General features: G+C 33.0%; 1 protein-coding gene across 1 annotated transcript in view; it reads right to left on the reverse strand.

The window, feature by feature from the left end:
• Positions 1-17,410, reverse strand: part of Zbtb20 (zinc finger and BTB domain containing 20) — a 780,801-nt gene that overhangs the window by 444,497 nt on the left and 318,894 nt on the right. Inside the window, exon 4 of the mRNA XM_077795340.1 lies at positions 4,419-4,492. The gene's annotated coding sequence lies outside the window, so the exon portion shown is untranslated. The remainder of the gene's footprint in view (positions 1-4,418; positions 4,493-17,410) is intronic.

The raw sequence follows: 17,410 nt of genomic DNA on the forward strand, positions 1-17,410 counted from the left end.
CAGACATGTTCACATTCTGTATCTAAAACCTATCAGTCACATGACCTGCGACAAATTGCTTAATGCCTCTACTTTCTCATATAGGAAAAGGGGAAAATAATTTTATCCTTAGTAAGGATTACATGAGTTGAGTAATTAAAGGGTCTTTTTATCTTTAAAGTTTCTTCCATGGGCTGGGGATATGGCTCAAGTGGTAGCGCACTTGCCTAGCATGCGTGAGGCACTGGGTTAAATTCTCAGCACTACATAAAAATAAAATAAAGATATGTGTCCACCTAAAACTAAAAAATAAATATTAAAAAAAAAGTTTTTTTAAAAAAGGTTCTTCCATATTTGGAGGACAAAGTTCCTAGTAAGAAAGCATTTATTTATTTAAAAGACTTGTTCTTTTAAAATTTTTTAGTTGTACATGCACACAATAAACATATTTATTTTTATTTATTTATTTTTATGTTGTGCTGAGGAAACCCAGTGCATCACATGTGCAAGGCAAGTGCTGTATCACTGAGCTAGAGCCCAGCCCTGTATTTATTTTTTAATCCACTATCTTAAAAATATGTGATTCAGGGCTGGGGATGTGGCTCAAGCATGGCATGCGTGCGGCCTGGGTTCGATCCTCAGCACCACATACCAACAAAGATGTTGTGTCCGCCGAGAACTAAAAAATAAATATTAAAAAAAATTCTCTCTCTCTCCTCTCTCACTCTCTCTTTAAAAAAAAAAATATGTGATTCACTTTCTTTTGATATTTAACTTTCTTTGATTGGATTCCATGTTGCAATCCCTACTTTTGTAAAACTGATGCTCCCATACATTCTGGTTCCCTTCTACTTGCTTCTCTTTAGTCACTGACACCAATAAGCATCATACTGTCAAATCACACTATTAGTATTCTCTGTTCCATTGGCTTTCATTTCATTTCAATTCCTGATGGCCCAGAAAAAATGGTAACAATTTACTCCTTGTGCTTTCCCATTTAACATTTTATTTATAAGAAAGATGCATCCATTTCCCAAATAGTTTACAAATTTCTTAATGACAGGAAATAAGTATTATTTTGCTATGTATCCTGATGGCATTTTGCTTATTGGAGGCATAGAACTAATATGCATTAGTGTAGAGCAAAGAGACAAAAGGTTTGAGGAGTAAGTCTTGTTGAAGACCTCCATATGGGGCCCTCATTTGACATTTCTATGCCTCAATTCCCCATTTTTTTTCAATATGCCAATGCTTCCATGTTTTTTGTTTGTTTGTTTTGTTTTTTAAGGGAAGATCAGTCTCCTTATATTTGTGCCATAAAAACTTGGCACTTTTGTACATGGTGACTTGAATTTCTTCATGTGGGGAAGGGGAACGTTTAGATGGAATAAAATAATTTTGAGGAAGAATTTACACTATATCCAGGACTTAACTTTGGGTAAAATAATACAAAAAAATTCTTACACTCACCTCTCTGGATTTCTAAATGACAGAAACGAATAAAGGCAACATGAAATAAGTTATCAGGGAAATAAATTAATTTTAAATTATTAAACTTTATTTCATTTTTTTTTCAGACTCTGAAAAACTTTTCTCTGATGGAAATGACCCCTTGCTACAGTGACATTCTGACACCATGCATGATGCACACTCTTGGAAAGTCTGAATTCCATGTCACAATGGCTCTGTTCAGATTACTGATTTCATCATGCCTGTAAGCCCAATTAAGCTACTGAAGTTTCTAATGGTCCTCTGTCTACTCTGTAAATCATCATAAGAATCATAAAGAATATTAAGTCAACCAATAAATTTGCCTCTGTACAATTCACTGCACCACTAAAGGCATGGTGTCAAGAATACAGGAACAATAAAAAAATAAATGTTTTGATAATAGTGTTTTCAGAATAGTCCTTTAAGTATGAATTTTGGATGGCTTGGTGAAGGGGACTGTAGTTCAACATGTCTCAAAACTGAGCCCCAAATGATTTGCTCTTCAAGAAATACTGCTCATGCCATGAGGGTAGAGGAAAGATTGAAGCCTGTGCATCTGCATTTGTGTCTACTCTCAGGTCTACATGTCTAAGGATGATTTGCATGGGTGGTCAGTATGATTTGTGTAAATGCATGTGCCAAACTGGACCTCGATTTATTTATTTCAAAGTGAGTTGATGGGACTTTCAATTCCTACATCCTTTGCAGCTGTAATGTTTGATGATGTTCTACCCTTAAATCCTTTCCACCTCAATTTTTCAATCTTAGAAAATGTGAATTATTCTACAAAGTTCTTTGATGTCCTTAAATGTTACTCAACATGGTAACAGTCCAATTCACTAGGCCTAAATTTTATCATTTTAGTTTTGCCTCAGAGGACAAGTTTTATGAGCACCTTAATTTGCATCACCAGAAGCTGATTTAATAAAAATGAAAGGATTCCTTTTGGAAAGAAATCTTTAAAAGTGTTGGTGGGAGGAGGGACAGAAAAATTTGTGTCAAATAGTTCTGAGTTCTAAAGAATATTGTGGACGTATTGTTTAGAAACTGGTCCTGAATTTTTATGTAATGAAAATAATTTCTGTTTATAGTAACTTTCTAATTTTCTGCTCTTGTGAGCCAATATCTATTCTACAACTTGACCCACTTCCTTGAAGCACAGTCTACTGTATGACAACTAAAAAAACTTAAATGGCAGAGCACTGTCCACCTAGAGCCAAGTCAAGTTTAGGAGACATAAGACACAAGTTAAATGGAAAACTATTGAAGACCATTTCACAGACAAAAAGGATGTGGTATAGGTACTCCTATTTCGTCAGGAAAAAGAAGAGTAATTCAATGAGGTATATGATGAAAAGAAGATTTATCTTTAGAAAATTCCTTCATGAGTGTCTTCCCCTAAAAAACTTTATTCAATCTTTCTTTAAAATAAATATTCTCTGGATGAATGAATCCTAAATTTCTGAGTTTTTACAAATGTAATGGTACTAATAACAATAGCTATTTTGTGATCACCCATTATTGTATCAAGTACTGGGGAATTATAAAAATGAACAAGGAGAGGTATTGCTATTAGAGACTTTACAGTGGGTTTGAACTTTTGTAGATATGACAAAATTACAATAATCATTTACTCTCTAATGCCAGCCAAGAAGTGTGCTGAGTTGGCAACACACATAAGCTGCCAAAGTCCCTCTATTTCACCAGATGCCCCGACAGGGTGGTGATCTTGGTTGGCCCATGCATCATCCCACCAAAAAATAAATAAATAAAATAGAAGAACTTATAAAGAATTTAAACAAAAGACAGAGACATTTAAAACACTCCAGGACTGTCTACAGTCAACACACAAGAACTACAGTCAATAATGAAAGAGTGCAGTTAACCAAGGTAAAAATGGAAGAAATCACCTTTAAGGCTCTCTGCTGGACAATGACTGTGGCACTCTGAAAACCACGATGCAGCAAAAACCACATCTGGCATTCCAATAAGGAAAGTTAAGTGTTCTAAGACTCTCTAGCAAGGATCTTGCAACACATTAAACTTCAAAACTGAGGAAGATGTCATAAGCTTCTGGATTTCATTACAAGATACACATTTGGACCTAAAACTTACAAAAGAAATGATTGACTTTCCTTGTAGTATTTCACAACCTTTGAGTACAGCATTAAAATGATTTTCCTTTTTTTTTTCCTCCACCAACTATAAGCTTCTGTTTTCTTACCCTGGGCATCTGAATCTTTTATGTGCTCCAGTTCTATTCACTGCCTGTTATTCAGACATTGAAATCCCAAATGTTAATTGTTCTTCCAAGTACATTGACAAAACAGCAGCTAAATAAGGGTAGACCAGACTGTGGTAGACTCTGACATGCATTTATGGAACAATGGGGCTCTGAGAGACAGCCTTGTAGCTCACGGGAAGACAGAAGATGTGCTATTTTGACTGCTTTGTAGCAGAATGGGGAACACGAGCACACAAGGGAATTATGCATTTTACTTAGTTTTGCCCAAAGTCCTCAAGGCAACAGGATCTTGTGATGTCATCATGAACTTTCCATTTCCATTGACACAAAGGCTAAAAATTTCTAATGACATCACAAAGGAAAATGAAATCTACTTAGATTCAATAAGAAATCTTCTTTTACCTTTCGTGAGTCTGGTACAAAAAAATGCAAGAATCTTTCCAAACAGGGTGTATGTTACTGTGCTGAAACACTGTGGGTGACACCCTCCCTAATGAAATTCAAACCAGCCAAAAGAAAGAATCCATACTTTCGGTTAAATAAAAAAGATATACTGAATATTGAGCCCACTAACTTTTTTTCTTAAAAGAAGGAAAATTATTTAAAGATATATTTCTTCAGGGACTTTCAAAACCAATGTTTTTGTCCGTTTTTGAGGTTAGTCACAGAAAAACAGAGGAAGGTACAGGAAGCTTCTACTTACAGGAATACAGTGCAGCTCAATCTTTTGTTTTTAAGGTGCAGTGATTTCAGTCTCTAAATGTAACTTCAGGCAGTCTGAAAAGAAACAGGTTAAAATCTCTTTCAGTTATAATTGGTATTTCAGATTTAATTAAAAATTAAACTTTCATAATGTTTCACCATCCAAAGCAATGCATTATCAGTCAAGCGTGGCTTTTTTTTTTTCCCTGTTAAGGAAAAAAAAGAAACCTTCTTCCCAGAGTAGTTTTTTAATGAAAAGAAAAGGATCTAAAGAGTGAAGAGAGAAAAAGCAATTCTGAAAAACAAAATATGCCTCCATGTTAAGGATTTTGTAATGATATGAATAGAAACTTAGTGTTTTTGCATTTTAGCTATATTTTATCTGATATTTTAGAAAATATTCCTAAACAACAACTTTACAAAGATTACATAAAATTAACACTCAGAGAATAAATAAGAAAATCTATGGATTTGAATATACACATTAAAGAAAAAGTATGAGTTCAAATGGAATCGGGAAAAATGCTAGATCTATTTGTTTCAAATGACTGAATTGAATGGGTGGTGGGGCAGATGGTGAAGTAGAGGTAAATGAACATATTTAGTAACACAAAATGGTCATTGCACTGTATTATGGGTTAGTGTGCCTTATTTCACATCATATTGTATATCTTGTCAATGCAGTCCCGAGTCATCATGAACAGGAAGCATCACAGGAAGATCACCAGGTTTTAAACCAGACCTCCTGATTTAAACTCCTGGTTCAAAAAACATGTATCTTTAATCTTCACATTTAAGAGTACATGAATTAAGATCTGAGCTTAAAACATCATACTATATTTTTCAGTCCCTTTCTTCTTCAAACAATATCATCTATAAATAATAGTTAAAAAACATGCACACACACTAGATTAAGTCATGTTTATTTTTAGCTTCAAATTGTTATTTGAAGGGATTTAGAAAAAGTTTTTAAAATGTAAAGTGGAACTATTATAATTATCCTTCTTTTATTTTACAGCAGTATTTTTGAATAGATATTTGTACCACTAAATATGGTATGTTTATGTTCAACCTCATATAATACAAAGTAATATTTTAATATTTCCACATATGAGAGTATAATCATAAATTACCCCTGAAACTGCACCTATTATTAGAATATGCATCTGGTTCTCACTTGTGAATCCTGTTTTCTTTTTCCTTTGGAATGTATGGAAGAATAATTTGGGTAATGCGTCTATTTGATATACATAGATTTTAAATGCAAACTTGCTCAGCTTCACACTAAATTCACCCATGAATGGATTAGGCTTTTAAAAAATCACTGACATTGACTAACTAAACTTTTCCCCTGCTTCTCAAATGCCTGAATTAGACTGAAAATGCACCAGTGTAAAGACAGAAATTATGGAGGCGTCACCAGGGACAACTGAATGAGAGGAGGGGAGTGCACATATATCCTTATAAGGCAACAAAACATTCGTAAAAGAAACTGACAAAAATAACTGCTCAGAAATTATATGGAATAACAATAATCCCTGATAAATGATTCCAAAACATAAAAACTGCCCACCTCTACATGAATCCAAATCACCAACTAGTATTGTTCTACTCACCAATAAAATATGGTTAGTGAAACTGATTCACTGTCTAGCTCAGACAAGAAAAGGTGATAGAAACTGGGCTGGATATTTATATATGAACTATTTAACTGACAACTAGCAGTTCAGTTTAATCAGTCAGATCTCCTTTTTCTCAATTCACCAGATGTTGACTGAATTGAACTATCAGTTCAAAATAATAAAGTCTATTCTGTGAACAGTCTACTAAGTTACATTTCCCCTGCCCCTTATGTCCTTCCTCTTTGTCTTCTTTGACCTTTGTTTTCACTCCATTTCTGTGTGTTTCCTCCCTACTTTCACTTCTTGATTTCTCCCTCCCCCTTTCTCTCTCTGCCTCTGTCTCTTTCCCCCCTTGGTGAGGGTAATGAAGCTCAAAAATAACATCTTGTATCCTGTTGAGGAAAACTTGGTCACAACTATCCTTCCAGATGACAAACTCATTCTTAAATGTCTGTTTCCCAATCCAAAGAAAACAGAGCAATTGAGAAAATAGAGACACAACGTCACTTACCACCATCACCACTACCACCACCACCACTTTTAATTCCTATGCTGCATTCATCATAAGGGGGACGAAGTTTATTTACATTTTACCTAACCCCAAATAGGACCACAAATAAGACTAATAACAGGACTATTCTGTGGCACTCAGGCAAACGGCTGGGCAAAACAGATGGATATTACTTTGCGCCAGGACTCAAAAATACAGTCGCCAACTCACTGTTGGCGACTACGTATCTTGGCCCAAAGATGGACCTGGAAATGGGACCAGTTGTCTTTGATATGAATTCTGCTCCTCTTCCTATCTGCCTCATGAACAAGTCATTAACTCTGTCACTATGTAATGGGACTCAGTATTGGTTAAAAACTGCTTGGAAAGCAGGCCATTACGGTGGTAAAATATTATGAGGACATGTTGATAAGATTAAGGAGTAGAAAGTTAGGACAAGGACTTTCTTACTGGCACTACTATCTACTTTTCAACTTTCTGGTTTTTGTGTGTTTTATTTTTCCCAAATTCACACTGTACAATGAACCCACTTTAAAATAGCAGCCTAACAGAATATGTGTTATCAATAAGAATAACTTGCTCCTGACATTTCAGGTTCCAAAAAATTTTATTTTATTTTTGTTGTTGTTGTTGTTGTTGTTTTGTCAAACAGATCAATCTCAGTCATTATCAGAATTGACAACTAGTGCCAGACTTCTCTAATGAGGACAAAACTATATAAGGTTTTATAGATTACAGTCAACATCCAATGATGCACTGAAAAACAGCTCAGTAATCAATGCAAATTACAAAGCCTGGAAGAATACTTCCTTCCAAGAGATCCTCTAGCAAAAGAGTTCTACATTCTGCACTAGTTAAAGATTCTGAATGGCTTTCCAGAGAAGTAGCAAAAGCTTTATATTACAGTAACCTATCCTGTGCTTCACAAAGCGACAGACAAAGCCACCAGTCAATTAAAAAAGAACTGAAGGGGGCGAGGAACTATAGATCTGAACATTGAGTAGGAAAAAAGGGTTTTTTTTTTTTTTTGACTACCTTCTACTTTTAAAATCCTCGCTTAGGAGTTTTAGATATCACCAGGTCACAGAACTTCAAGGAAAGAACAACAATGCACTCCAGTTTAGGAGGTCTTTTAATTCAGGCACTCCTTTTCCTTTTCCCCCAACCATTCAGCCCTGATTATATCTTACTCAGATTATTTTTGAGAGTTCACTCACCTCTCTATGATTTACTCATGTTGACACTGTTCAGATTTGATTTTTAAAAGATACAATCTCTGTCTGTGGTCAACATAGAAGGCTAATTATAATACTTTGGGGTTTTTAAGATTTTTTTCTTTAAAAAAACTTTATTACGGAAAATTTCAAACATATGTAAAGGTGAAGTGCATAGTAAAAATGAACTCCTACATACCCACCACCCATAGTCAATTTATTTTCTAGCCACCCTTTCACCCACTTTTTCTTCTACCAGATCATTTCAAAGACAATCCCAAATAGCATGTCATTTCATCTGCCTTAGTATGCTTTACTGAAAGGTAACAACTTTTTACAAACATAACTCATTTCATCCAATTTCAAAACTAAAACAACTCTTCAATGGTATTGAATATTCTGTCAATGTCAAAGAATTGACTTTTAAGTATTTTTCTTTTTCTTTTCACTCTCCCTCCTTTCCTCTCTCCCTTCCTTCCTCACTCTTTCTTAAGGTAGCTACTTTGAATCAGGATTCATGTAAGATCAACATATTATATGGATGATTTCCCTTTAATTTTTTATTATTTTAAATTCCTATTATGAAACAATTTTAGATTTATGAAAAGAAAGTACAGAAGGTTCTTATATTTCCTTCATCAACTTTTCCTAATGTTAATGTTTTACATAACTAAGGCAAATTTGTCAAAGTTAAAAAATTAACATTGATACAAAACTATTAATGAAACTGTAGACTTTATTTAGAGGCTACCAGTGTTTCCACTAATATCATTTTTGTGTTCCAAGAATCAATTCAGGATACCAAATTGCATTTAGTATCATGCAATCATGTCTACTCTTCTCATCTGTGACAGTTTCTCAGTCCTTCCTTGTTTTGCATGACCTTGAAAGTTATTGGTCAAGTATTTCATGTTACTGAATTTAAATTTGTTTGATGTTTTCTCCTAATGAGATTGGGATTATGAATTTTAGGGAAGAATACAGAAGAAGCAGAAGTGCCCTTTTTATAATATCAGATATTATGATATAACATCACACATCACTGTGGATGTTAATACTGGCTCCTTTGTTATGATGGTCACTGTCAGGTTTCTCTATATTTCCTTCAGTGTTAATAAACATAGCTTTGTTTCTAATAGCATGCTAATGTATAATTTATATAAGATATAATTCACCCTTATTAATTATAATACTAAATAAATTTAAGAAAATTTAGAGTTGCATAGCCATTATCACAATCCAGTGTAAGAACATTTTTGTCAACCTTACAAATCTCCTTCCTAATCTGAGGCAGTTAAGCCCCACTTTCAGCCCTAGATCCATGCAAATTATCTGCTTGCTCTCTCTAAAACTCTGCCTTTTATGGACATTTCCTGTAAATGCAATGATACAACATGCATTCTCTGTCATGTAGCTTTTTTTCATTTATAATAGACCTTTTATAAAGATTTATTTATGCTGTTGCATGTAGCAACAATGTATTCCTTTCTACTGATGGATGGAATTACATTGTATGGATGTAGCACATTTTGTTTATCCATTTATCAGTTGATGGACATTTGGATTGTTCCCAGTTTTTATTTTTGACTATTATGAAAAATACTGCCTTGAACGTTTACTTGTGTACAGGTCTCTGTGTGATGTGTTCTCATTTCTCTCAGGTATATAACTAGAAGTGGAATAAATAAAATTTATTTTAATTTGTAAGGAATTTGTAAACCACTTTCAAAGAAGCTGTACTATTGTATGGTCCCACCAGCAATGGAAGAGGATTCCAATTTCTCCATATCTTCACCAACACTTGTTACTCTCATTTTTAAATTATTGCTGCTATATTGGGTTTGAAATAATATTTCCTAGATTAAATTTACATGTTATTAAGTATTAATTATGTGGAGCATCTGCTTGTTAGCTATTCCTACTTTTTCTTTTCTGAAATGATTAGTCAAAAAAATTCCCAATTTTAAATTGGGTTGTTCATCTTTTTATTATTGAAGAGGTCTTTGTATGGTATGGATAGAAACTCTTTATCAAATTATGATTTACAAATCCTAATCTTGAAGATATTTTTTTTCCTGTCTTCAGACTGCCATTTTATTTCTATAATAATAACTATTGAAATGTAAAAGCTTTAAATTTAAAAAAAATCCTTATTTTTTTCTTTTTTAAATCAAGTTCTTGGTATCATGTCTATGAACTTTGTCTATCCCCAGGTTGTGAAGATTTCTCCTATGATTCTAGTAATTTTATAATTTCACTTCTTATTCTTAGGTCCACAATCCACTTTTAAGTAATTTTTAATTATAGTGTGAGGTAAGAATTTAAAATATTTTCTCTATAGTCTTAGTACATGAATATAAATATATATTTCATATAGTCCTAGAACCTAAGAACCTAGCACTATTTATTGTAAATGATCTCTTCCCCTTCCAAATTGCCTTGGTACTTTTGGCAATAGCTACTCACAAAAAATGTAAAGGTTACTTTTCTGCACTCTCAGTTCTATCCAAGTAGATGCTAGCACCACATATTTTTCCTTACTATACTTTTTATTGTTAGTTTTAAAATTAGGAAGTTTACATCATTTGATTTTGTTTTATTTTTCATAGTTATTTTAATCTGAGTTTTTTGCTTCTCCATTTAAATTTTAGAATGAGTTTTTTAATTCTGTAAAAGTGTCTTTATTCTTTCTGATGTTATTGAAAACGAAATTTTTTTCTTAATCTCAGTTTTGTTGCTAGTATATGAGAATAAATGATTTTTGTACAATGATCTTTTATCTAGTTAACTCACTAAACTCACTTATTAGCAAATAAAAAGAGTTTTATTTAATTCTGTTCTATCTTCCCTTTCCTTCTCTTCAGTTTCTTTTCCTTCCAACTCTTCCCTTTACCTTTCCTTTCTTTTTTTAAATTAACCTCTCTCTCTCTACCTCACTCTCTCTCTCTTTCTCTCTAATATTCTTGGTAGACATTTTATTATGATGCTTAATATAATAGGCAAAATCTGATAATACTGTCCATTTCCCAATTTTAGAAGTAAATAAGACACTCTTTCATCATTAAGTTATTTATAGGTTTTTCATAGATGCCCTTTATCAGGTAGAAATCCCTGTCTGTTACCAGTTTATTGAAATTTCTATTACAAAAACATACTGGATTTTCTCAAACTTTTCTGCATCTATTGAGATGGTCAATTTTTCCTTTTATTCTATTTCTATGGGATATTACATTGAGATTATTGGATATCAAGCACATTCTATGTTCCTGGGATCAATCCTACTTATTCAGGTTGTATAATAATTTTCAATATTGCTCATATTTGATTTTTGAAATTTTTTGAGGATTTTGATGTCTGTTTTCATGAGGGTTACTAATCTGAAGTTCACTGTCTGGCTTCAGTTGCAGGGTAATAATCCTCTCATAGAATGAACTGAAAAGTTTTATTTTTCTCTATTTTATTAAAATTTTGTGAAAGATTGATTATTTTTCTTCTTTTGGATAGAATTTACCAGTGGAGCAATCTAAATCTACCATTTTTTAAAAAATTATCTCTTTACTGTTATAGGCCCATGCAAATTGTCTATTGTTTTTCTTGAGTCAGTTCTGTTAATTTGTGCATTTCTAGTAGAGTTTATTTTGTCTAAGTTGTTGGACGTCTTGGGATATATATTTTACATTATTGTCTCACAACTCTTTCAAGCTCCATGGCATTAATAATTTCTATGTGACTAATAGCAGTGTCCCCTCTTTCATTTCTGATTTTCTGATTTTCATTAATTGTCATCTTCTCTCATTTTTCTTTAGTTAGACTAGCAAAAAGTCCAACAATTTTGTTAATCTTTCAAAAAACTAACTTTTGATTCCATTGGTTTTCTATGTTACTTTGTTTTCTATTTAATTGTTTTCTGTTGCTTAGTATTTTCTTTTTTTAAAAAATTATTTTTAGTCACATATTTATAGTATCTATGTTTACATACACGTTAGTTACCTTTCTGTCATTATAATGAAGTATCTAAGGCAATTAACTTATAAAGAGAAAAAAGGTCTATTTTGCCCCACAACTCTGGTGTTTCCAGTCCAAGATTGAGTAGCCTCATGGATTTGGGATTTTGTAAAGGGCAACACAGCAGGTTGGAGTGTATGATGGAGCTAACCACTCAGGTCAGGAGCCAGGAAGCTGAGTAAAAGCAAGGATCAGTAGAATCCCATCTTGTTCAAGAACCCACCTACCATTAGGTACCACACTCATACTAGGCTCCATTTCCTAAAGGTCCACAGTACCTCCCAGTAGAGTCACCCTGTGGATCAATTCTTCAACACATGATCTTTGGGGGACACTACCCATATTCAAACCATAACACTACATAATTACATGGCCAGGTTTTCTTCTATCCCCACTGCTTTGAGTGAATTTTAATTACTATTGGTTGGTAATTTCTTCTCAGTTAAAATAATTGTCTGCAGTATTTCTTTAAGACAATTCTATTAGCAATAAATCATTTCAGCCTTTGTATATCTGGGAAATATTCATTTTTATCTTCATTTTGAAAGAACAGTTTTGCTGGATATAAAATTCTCGATTATATCTTTCTTTTCCTTCAGCACTTTGAATATGTTATCCTTCTACCTCTGGTTTTAATTGTTTCTACTAAGAAGCAAGCTATTAATTAGAGTGTTGTTCTTTCCGTCTACTAAGTCTTTTTTCTCTTGCTGCTTTCAAGATTTTCGGTTTCTTTGGCCTCCAAAAGTCTGAGAATCAAACTCTTGTGTTTGACTTTTGTGTTTATTCTACTTAATGCTTTTGAGCTGGAATATTTAGACTGATGCTATTCCTCATAGTAGGGAAAGTTTTGTCCGAACTTCTTCAAATATTTTTCTACCCCTTGTTTCTGTCCTCCTTTCCTCCTATTTCATTATACATGTTAGTGTGTTTAATGATTATCTCACAGGTCTCTGAAGCTTTATTCATTTTCTTCAATTTTTTTTCTTTGGATTAGATAATTTCTGTTGCTTTATCTTCAAGTTCACTGTGTTTTTCTTCTGCCGTAGCACATCTGCTCTTGAGACCCTCTAGCAATTTTTTAAATTTCAGTCATACATTTCAACTCCAAAATTTCATTTCTTTTCAAATAATTCTTATCTTTATAATGAAACTCTATTTGAAGAGTAATTATAGTAATGCTTTTATTTAATAATTTAACATGATTTCCTATTTATTTGAACACATTTATAAGCACTGCTTTCATGTCTCTCTGCTAAATATTCAACATCTGCTCTCCCCACTTCAACTCAGAGTCTGTTTCTTTTAACTGCCTTTGTAACTGGGTATGGATCATACCCATATTTCTTTAATTTCATAATTTTCCTTGAAAACTGATATTTTATATGATATGACAACTTTGGCTTCTGATTTTTCCCTTTTAGGGGTTGTTGCTGTATTGTTCTTTGTTTCTTTAGGAGTTGTTTGATCTAGCTCTATGGAGTCTGTCTCCTCCATGCTGTGCAACTGCTGATGTCTCTGTTTAATTTTTGTAAAAACTATTTTCATTTTTTGATAGGACTTGCTACTACGTCCTCATACTTTATAGGCCAGAAAATCATTCACCAGAGGTTGTGCACAACCACACTGAATCAATAAGGTAAATATACCTTGCTGATGAATATGGGTATGGGAAAGGGAATATATTCAAAATTCAGATAGTTTACAAGTCTTCCTTGACTTTTACTTTTCATTTGGGCTCTCCACTACCTCTTCTTTGTATGCCCAAAGCCCTTAGGTACAATCAGAAATATATGTAAATCTTGCCCATCTTTGGTCTTCCTTGACTAAGCATGTAATCTTCCAGAAAATTAGTGCTATGTGGCAGTTTATTAAGGCACACTATGGTAGTCTCTTTTCCCAATTCTCCTGTTGAATTTGTGGCCAATCTGCCTTTCTATTGCCTGCCTCATTCTGAACCGCAACTTTGTGCTAGATATAATGGTTGTTCTCCCTGTTTGTTTGCCATGGAGATTGCTGTTGCTCTGACAACACATAAGGTCATGGATTTCTTCTACATTCTACTCTATCTAATCAACCTCTTTCAAAAGAGAATTTGTGAGATTTTTCTATCCTGTATTGCTCTGGTAGAATTATTGTTCCAATGGAGTTTTGGGGAAGAGTGAGGGATAGAAGAAGTTGTGGCTAAAACAACACATAATCCAATTATGATATTTGTTCCATCACCCTTAAAAGTACCCAGTTTGGATGATAAAATTTATGATCTTTTCTATAGTAAGCATAAGCAACTTAATACATTTCTTCAATAAATTAACATTGTCTAACTTTTGTCCTTGCAATGCAGGAGTCAAAAGCCCAGTGGCATGCATGTTTGTGGGTGGGGTGGGGTGGAGGGAATCTGATTGCCATTGAATGAAAACTTTCATGATGATTATATGTATATAGGAAACTCTCTACGGAATATCCTGCTACATATATAGAAAGTTTTGAAGTTTGGGGGGATAAAGAATGTCTATCAATCCTGAAAATCTTTAATTATGTTGACTCATAGAAACTGGGAGGTAGATGAGGTTGCCAAATTTCTCCCATGAAAGATAAAAATGGTGCCTTTCTTTACAGAGATGAGAGAAACCAATCAATGAGAAAGAACAAGAATTACATTGGTTCATAATGGGTCGACAAAAAATTTGGAGCTGGAATAAATAAACTTACTCCAAACAACTATGGAGATCATGTCACCTAGATTTAATCTCATACAACACAACAGTCAGCAATCTCTCTAAATAGTTCCAAAAACTTCTTTGGATTACATGAGTATTCACCATTTTTTTCTCTCTCAGTTCTTGTGCTGGCCCATGTGATATTTCCTCAGAAACATGCCAAGAGGATAAGCTCCTCTATGAACTTAAATAAGTCTTGTCATTTAGAAAGTTCCCATATAGAAGCAGGGAATAATAGTAACTGTAAAAAATGATTTGTCCTTTACATGATGATAGACAATACAATTCTCTTGAGAACAGACTTTCTTAGAGCATTTAAATTATGAACATTTACAAAATCACCCCTTTCACACAAAATCAAATAAACATGTAGTATCTGTTTCTAGAAATTTTAAAACTTCTATTTTTCTTCAAAGCTACTAAAAGAGGAAAAATAAGCAAACTTTTTGTCATAGATATTCAGAGTCTATGAAGATTTAACTGTGAATATCTTACTAATGTCACTGTATCAACATTAATGGTTCACATTTATAAGGTGTCAAATCAAACTATTCACCAACCTTCATCTTACTGAAGTGTCATAAGAAGTCACCTTTAGCTTATGAACCTACAACAGGCAAGGTTACTGTTTTTATTTGGAAAATAGAAGATTTGATTCATAAAATAAAACCCTGAAGCACCATGTAAATTGCTTAAAGACAAAAGTAAGCCTGATCATTTAGTCTAATGAAACTCTTCTCACCTTGCAGTATGTGTTTATCACTCAGGCAATATCCAGACTGTAATGAAGAAACTTAGAGTCCTCACCTCCCATTTATCTTTAAATAAGAGTGGATTTAAAATAAATATTTAAATTAATTTTTAATCCTATGTAAGGGTCCTTCTCCAGCTAGTCTCTCAACTGAACGCATGAATATATTTTTGGCTGTGTGTTTTGGGTGGGCTTTACAATTTATAAAAGAGGATTCCAACTCAATTCCAATGTTATTACTATGTTTGCTATTAACAAAGAATAGCTGCATTCCAATGATATCTAGAATTTGCTGTCATGCAATAACAATCAAAGGCATAACTTAGAGAAATGTTATATATGAAAATTTCCTGCAGGATATGCATTCCTTCCATTTGAACTGCCTAGATAGACTCTGAAATTCATCTTGGACAATCACAGTTTGATTACCCATTTCCCCTGAAAAACACTGAATTGCCTTCTTTTTCTACTACTTGGTATGTGCTCAGCAGCTGAAAAGTATTTATAGTAATTATTTTCTCCAAAATTAATTTAATAATTATTCAAGTAGTATTATATATCATTGGCTTCCTATTAACCATTATTTAGTTTCTTATTATCCTTGTAATTGCTTAACTTTACATGAATTTGGTCTCACCAAATTATTTCCTATTAGGGTTTTCCATTATATTCATAGTAAAATCTGCTATTATACAGGTATTAGACCATCCCTCTGAAAAAATATAGAGATTATAAATTGCTTCTAAAAAGAAACAGAATAAATTTTATGCCAAATTGTAAAAAATAAAAAATAATGTATATCAAGGGCAAAGACAAATTATTTTAGATAAAACCCTGACTTATTTACTTTTATTTTTACTATTTTTACCCTAATACTATGACATGAACATTAGTATGAACAATTAAGAGTTAGATATGCTTATAAAGGTAAAGTACCTTAAAAGCCACAATGCATATCTCTCAAGACTCTAATCCAATTCTATCTGAGGAGCTATCCTCTTTCTGTGAACTCTGGCATGTAGAATTTCATTATCTCCCATAGCTCAGATTATCTACAATTCATAAAATACTTTAACAAAAACTTATAAAGTGAGTTCTGTTACATATCCATATAACTGTATCTTTGGTTTAGTACGGAAATGCACAATGCATCAATATGTGTTTCATCAAGACAGTGGTTTTAGTGTAGCACAAGGCTGGGCAAACAGAGGAAATGTGTTGGTGTAATTTATTTACATTTTAATAAGACTTCATATAAATGATACCACACAGGAAGCTCATGGAGAGGGTCAGGAGAAATGGTGGCTGAAAAATGCTTTGAAGTTTGAAAACTGTATTACTTAATCAATAGTATTGTTTCTGAATTAAAATAGGATAATAGTTCCATAGGGACACATGTTGTGGTCTATGACAAACACTCTTCAATATAAGTATTAAAAATTGGGAGGGAATAAAAATTTCACAAAAGAGGATAAATTTCTAAGGTTGTAACTTAGAATATATACTGAATGCTAAAGTTTAAAATGAAAGGACTCCATGAAAGAAAAATCTCATGAAAGCCCAAAGGATATGAATCCTGTCCTCTAATATACCAAAATTTACTGTTAAAATTCCCCTTTAGTAGATATGCTAACTATGTGTTAGCATTTGGATTTCTCCTACTTTGCATATTAATTCTTTTGTGAATGGTTTTAAGAATCTGGACAAGCTCTTTAATAAAATTGTCTGAGGAGATTCAGAAAGCAATGATTTTTAGTCCACACTTGTAGTAACTAGCACTATGCCTGTTTCCAAATTCTGAGCAGGGTCATCTTTGTGTAAGATAAATTACCACTGGTAATATTTTACAGATTAATGTGCATGACATTTGTCTATCCAATGTGTTCCAAAGAGAATTTTGAAAATATTGCAAAAGAAAATATAATTTTTAAGCAGCAAGTGAGGAAATTGTTGTTAAGGCACAAATGTGGCAGGAAAAGTATGAAGAGGCCCAGGGTGAGGTAAATAAGCAAAAGATATTTTCTAGGTTCTAATACTTTTGCTAAAAGAAACAACAAGAACATGATGCTGTATATATATATATATATATATATATATATATATATATTATCTTCTATAATATTTCATTAAGATTTGTTATTTTGCATTTTTCCTTGTTCATCTCTATCTACAA

The sequence above is a fragment of the Urocitellus parryii genome, chromosome 2, assembly GCF_045843805.1.
Source record: "Urocitellus parryii isolate mUroPar1 chromosome 2, mUroPar1.hap1, whole genome shotgun sequence".
NCBI lineage: Eukaryota > Metazoa > Chordata > Mammalia > Rodentia > Sciuridae > Urocitellus > Urocitellus parryii.